At 29.1% G+C, this 6,596-nt stretch overlaps 1 long non-coding RNA gene across 1 annotated transcript in view; it reads left to right on the top strand.

Moving 5' to 3' along the window:
* LOC136795768 (uncharacterized) overlaps positions 1-5,814 on the top strand; it is a 143,276-nt gene extending 137,462 nt beyond the window's left edge. The window contains exon 2 of the long non-coding RNA XR_010843437.1: positions 5,769-5,814. This is a non-coding gene — a long non-coding RNA (uncharacterized lncRNA). The remainder of the gene's footprint in view (positions 1-5,768) is intronic.
* Positions 5,815-6,596: the final 782 nt, after the last annotated feature.

Raw genomic sequence — 6,596 nt, 5'->3', positions numbered from 1 at the left:
TATATATTGTGAGAGAGAATATTTGATTTTCTATCAATTTACATTTTACATTCTATAGAGAACCTCAAGATTTATAGCACCTAAAATAATATGTTTATTAAATAATGATCGGCTTAAAACTTAATTTCAGAAAAAAGTTAACACTACTGCTTCAAATCCCTGGACTACTTAACGTAGTGTTTTTTTTTTCTCCTTTTCCTCTCTTTCCAAATTTAAATCCATTAGGGGTTGGTCCCCTGTGGTAAAAAAAATATTGGCGTCTTCTCTCCCCTTCCCTTCACTCCATATTTGTAAGGAGATAACTTCTCGGTCTCCTATAACTGCTTGAACTTTTTTTTTTATTTTATTCACTTTTCATGAAACGATATGGGCGTGTTCTGATGAGTTCAAAGTTATTATGAACGAAAAACATTTCCGGAAAATTTTCTTTCTAAATTCCTCAAAAATTGATTTCGGACATTCATGGTAGATATATGTATTATTTGTACGATAAATATATTTACCATCTTTGTTTTAAAATAAACTAATTCTAAATACGTGTTCAAACATTCAGTTATAACTTGGGAAAACATTTTTTTTTTGTTTTGTTTATGTTGGAATTCTAGGCATCGACCAAATATACCAAACGAAGTGTTATATTGAATATAAAGATTGTAAACAGCAGCAATATTGGAAAAAAATAAAAATGTTGTTTATTTGTTAAACAATTAATATGATAAATCATTAATCTAGTGTTGTTTATAATTAATCAAGTAAAAATAATAGAAATTTTATTTAGTATAATTTAATGATAAAAAAAAAAATAATCAAAACATAATGCTTACTTCATCACTATCAGTTAATCTTATGACAGCTCCTTCTTTTTTTGTTTGTATATATAATATTTGTATAATGCTCGTGAATTAATACTGTAAAGTATAGAAATGAATATTCCCTGGGAACATATGTTTATGGCTTTTATGAAGGAAATATAGAATAATGATGCAATTTATGAAAAAATTATCATACTATGGTTAATTCATTTTTATATTTATTGTATTGTTCATAAAAAAGTTGGTGTAACATGTGTTTTAAAACTATTTTAGTAATTAGCAAGAGCATCATAATATATCCTGAAGCTCCTTCACAGTACGAATAAGGCAAGTAATATTCTTACATGGTCCTTCTATGAATATTTATTATGAATACCCAAGCTCCATCCATATCCACAAGATCGTGGGATTTAATATCATCCTCCCACCAACTCCTTGCTCTATCCCTTCGATCCTCTTCCGTAGAAGATTAGAATTCATGACCTGGCAGGCTTACTCCCCGACTTGCATTTCTGTCTTTGCTCTATTTCTTGTTTGATTACTTCGCATAATGTAATCCTGAGTTTCCCTCATTGTTGGATATATTATGGATATAATGGAGTCAGCATGTCCTTTCAGTTGTGTATATTTTTTTTTTCTTTGAAAAAAATTGTTTTTGAATAGAAAAGAAAGAATATAAAACTTTAGATAAGAGTACACTGATGTATGTGTTTGTTTAAAAATAAAGTAAAGCATCTTTATTTATCTAGTAGCTTTGCTTTCCTGGTTTCACGCGCGTTAAATATGGATAATACCTGTCTGTTTCAACGCGTGATGAGAACCCATTAGTGCATGTGATTATATGTGCATGTCAGTTTTTTTTAAAAAATGACTTCTTATATAGCGTCTTTAGCTTCTTTCAATTTATTTTTTTTTTTTACAGATGATAAAAAATATTAAGGAATACGGCATGAAAAATACGAGTATTTAAGAAACCTCAGCGTTTTATCAACAACGATAGTTTTATCTTCTTATGATGGAAATATATTTTGGTTTTCTCTCTGCATACCAATTTTAAATTGGAGGGTATGTCCCACGGACGTACAGCGGTTCAAATGACCATCGACAAATTTTCTTCATGAGATAATAAAACAGTTAAAACAGAAACCAGACTTATAAGTTTTTTTTAAAACGAATATTTTTATTTATTCCAAATAACAAGAAATCATCATTTTTTCAATTTATTTCAGTAAATATCAAGAAAACTACTTTTCTTAGGAGAGTAGTCATTATAAACTCTATAAAGCAGTTTCACATTTCACGTTTTTCAAATCGAGCCTTTTTACGTTTAATATTATACGAAATACAGTTTTTCAAACCCCAATATGTTTTTGTTTAAGTAACGAGAAATCAACATTTTGTGAATTTAGGTTGGTGAATATCATGGTGACCGCTATTCATACGGTGCCAATCATAAATTACTTCATAGTGTGCTAATCGTGCGACAATAGATTGTTTTATATCAACTACACCTCTAAAATATCTATACCAATATCTATATAAACAAATATCTAAACCTTTTTTATCAGGAAGTGATTATTTTCAATGCACAGTGCTTAGTGTCGAAATGGTGTAAAAATAAAATTAAGCTGCCCTTAAGAGATAAAAATACCTAAGGGTTTCTATATTATCTACATATTTTCGAGGTATACTTAGATTACTTCTATATTTCCTTATTAGAGACGTTTCAGACATTTTTTCATCTATTCAATCCTTATATATATATTTTATTGTTATTCATCCATCAAGTCACTCTGTATTTGGAGTTACAGACTGGGTGATGATAACAGAAATGACAAATTTTAATAGTTGGAAAAAACCTTAAAGAGATGAATAAGAATAAAAGAAGGATTTAATTTGGAATTCAATCAAAAGGATTTGAACTTCAGATAATGGACAGATATCCGAAACGTCTCTATTGATGTGTACGAAAAAAATTAATTTTTGAAAATAATAAACGTAAAAAGCTACATTAGGAGTCATATTCGCGTAACAGTGGTTATTTTCCTAAGTGTATAAATAAATAGTTTCAATATTTGCCCAAATACTGTCATTCTTTGTTTTGGAAAAATAGACACAACATTAAAAATAAATTAATTTCTTTAATTGTATAAATTTAAGAGTTAAAATTCACTTATTTTATTTGTTTCATTCTGGGAGATCTGGAATCAAATGATGTATCGGCGTATGAGTACGTCAGTTGATTCATGGTTCCACCTTATCCGGTTATCCTGCGTCACATTTCAAGGCTATTTCCAAAAATATACAATTCTTTTTTTTGTTTCGCAGCGGATGAAGTATGATGTACGATAAATGGTGAATAGTGGTGATGAAAATAAATTAGCCTTTTAGTGGAACTTCCTAGAGTCATCTGGTAGACACATATTTCTCTACTTAAGGGTATAGTGACGTGACGTTGGGGATGCGGGACGTTAGTCACGCAGTTAAGTGCTGTAATTACACTGACGTCTCCTTGGCTCCAGTTTAGCATCTCAACTATTCTGTTATTTGATACAGTCTAAAAGGGATTGTACGCAGCTTGTTAGTTTTACATGAATGATATTAGCCGTGAAGAGCAGGAATATTGTAAGTCAACTAAAAATGCTTTGAAATGGTTAGTAAATTATTTTTAGGGGTTAGTTTTAAGAGGAAAATCAATTATTTCTTGATTGGGGCTCCACCAAGCCATCAAATTCCTCCCGAATCCAATCCTTACAGTCCAAAATCCTTAATGCTCTTTGTCACAAATCAAGTTATCCATCAGGACCTCAATGTCCCATATGTTGCCGATTTGGCCAAAACCAGATACCATTCCTTCCATAAAAAACTTCCCAATCACCCAAATCCACTTGTTTCTAACCTGGCTTCTCCTTCATTACCTAATAATCCTCCTAGGCGTCTGAAAAGAAGATGGCCTCGAGATCTTCTCCTATAGAAATGTTATTGGAGTTCTACCAATGGGTAGATTCTCCACATGTTTGTATCATGTCACTATGTCACCTACAGCAAATTACTTGTTGTATATATATTTTTTTATACTGTTATAAATAACAATAAATAAATTAATGAGAAAAAATAGTGCATAAAAACAAATAAAATATGTTAAAGCATTTTTAGTTAATGAAGTCAATAATCAATTAAATAATTATTTTCTAAAAATTAATTAATTAAACAGAATACACTACACCTGCTCCCAACGGCTGATATCCTTCATATAAAACTTACAAGTGGCGTACAGTGTTCAATCAATCCCTCTTATCCCCTATCAAATGACAGTGGAGTTGAAATGCTAAACTAAAAGCCGAGGAGACGTCAGTGTAATTATCATAACAGCGTGGCTAGTGTTAACGTCATTCCCAGCCTCACGTAAATTTTACAGAATTTAATTTTACCTTACATAAATTTCATATAAAAAAAAATTTTCTTAACTAATTTTCTTATTCAAAAGTACCAATTTATGATGTTTAATGATTTTATTCTTCAGGTATCTTCATACTTAAAACTTTCTATTTTTTTTATTAATAAATAAATATATTCATTGCCTCAACGTTTCGATCCATCTGCTCATCTTCAGGGTTTTATTTCCCCTTTTAGGAATATTGTTATTTTTTCTTTCATAATTTTTTTTTGTTGTACGTCTTTAAACTATCTATGGTCACTTTTTTTGTAACGTCTATTTGAAATTTTGTCATCATTTATCCTCCTAAAATTATAAATGTTCGCTGTTGAGTTTTCCTTCATTAAAAAAAGTTCTATAAAAATTATAAATAAGGCTTGGCTGGTTTTTTTAAAACAACAACCCATGTTACAAATTAATAAAACAATGATTTTATCAACCGATTAACCTACATATTGATGAAAATAGCTTTGATAGGTTCCAAGTTTAATATGAGCATTCATGTTTACATTTTTTATTTTAATTTTTGTACAATTAATTGACTTGAATTATATTGTTATTACTCAATATATTAAATTAAATCGAATCACTAAAAAATTTAACATGCATTTTAGAAATATTTTAGAAACTGTCTATTCCATATGATCGTCGCCTCTTGATCTTGATGTTCTGTCATTATTTGAAGAAAAATTTTAATAATTTATTATTTAACTATATCTAGTCAAGTATATTAGGCTCTATATATTTCTGAAAATATAGATTTCACTAAATTTATACAAAATTTGAGTGCATCATTATGATATATATAGTTTTACGTAATATTAAAATAAAATAATGTATAACTACGTATGGGTTTTATGTAGAATCGATATTGTAGCAGACGGGGTTTTATACCCGATTTAGGTCATCACGAAGCAAAATCGAAACCAAATGGAGCCATATGTCTTGTTGAATCTAGCTTAAAACATGTAATATTTCCCCGTCATATCTATGTCGGGAATTAACGTAGCCCTCATGGTATTTTCCTTATTGGATTTATTCCAAATGGGATGTTTAAAATTCTCTTTAAACCCATTTTTTTCAATTGTTAATTTCTTAATTCGACTAGTTTTTGAACTTGAAACAAATTGTATTGATTGGTATGATTTCAGAATTGAATAGCATTTCTGATCTGATTAAGATGGTTAAAAATATTAGCATTTCCGACTATTTAAATGCGTTGTTTTTTTCCTTATTTATTTATTTTGTCATTTACATATTTAAATGCGTGTGCGTGTACGTGATTTAATTTCCCTCTCCTTCCTGGTATAAACATGTATCATATTAAATTCTGATGATCAAAAAAAAAAATCGAAAACGTTTAATGTGAAGGGCTTGGTACGTTACGTACCAGGTTCCAAGATACTGCGCTTTTTCTAGAAGCATCCCCATTGAATTATTTACATAAATACTAAATATTAACACTTATATTTATCTATAAATACACGATTACATTTTTAATGTTTTATGTTATGTTTCAGGTGAGCCCGAGAGAATCGGTGGTGTCCCAGTGTTTGATTTAATAGGTAATTATTTATTTTAAGTGTATGTATAGTTTAAACTTTTTGGAGAGTTCTTGTTTTCAAACGGTTTCCGTATTAATAATTCATCCAGCATCAGTGTTGACTTTTTTAATACAAAAATAAAATCAGTTAAGCAAGTAATTAAGGTTGGTGTACGGTAAGGCAAAAGTGCAAATTAAGGGGTTATTGCTTGTAATCAAATTAATCTAATGATTATTTTATTTTTTTATCATTTCAAATTTAATTGTTTTCTATTCCATAGTATAAAACAAGAACTGGTATTTTAATGTTGTTACTATTTCCTTTCTACGAAAAGCATAATATTTATAATAAATAGTCACATTTTGTATACGTGATAATGATAGATAGGTATACGATTAAAATCCACATTTCTGACAGATTAAATACACACAGAAATGAACTATTGATTTAATCCATTTTAATATGTTTCCTCTCAGGTTGAATTATACTGTGTTTACACCAATAATACATCGATGATATAAAATCCATAATATTACGTATGAAACCATTGTTAAAAATGTTGTTTTTATTACTTACGTCATATTTTATAATTGTAATGCTGAGTTATTCAGTTGAGTGGTTTTGCATAAACCAATGTTATAACTATGACAATATTACTTACTGGTTTTTGTTAACCATATACTGAAAAAAAAATTAGGATTTTTTTCGTTAAAGATTTTTGGGGGGTACGGTCAAAAAAGATATAATAGTTAGTAACTATTTGCCGACGTTTCGTCCCACTTAAAGAAGATACAAAACAACTAA

This window comes from Halyomorpha halys, unplaced genomic scaffold (genome assembly GCF_000696795.3).
Source record: "Halyomorpha halys isolate HHAL.00 unplaced genomic scaffold, Hhal_1.1 Scaffold1419.1, whole genome shotgun sequence".
Taxonomy (NCBI): Eukaryota; Metazoa; Arthropoda; class Insecta; order Hemiptera; family Pentatomidae; genus Halyomorpha; species Halyomorpha halys.
Note: the sequence above shows the minus strand (reverse complement) of the source record. Positions and strands in the feature narration are given on the sequence as shown.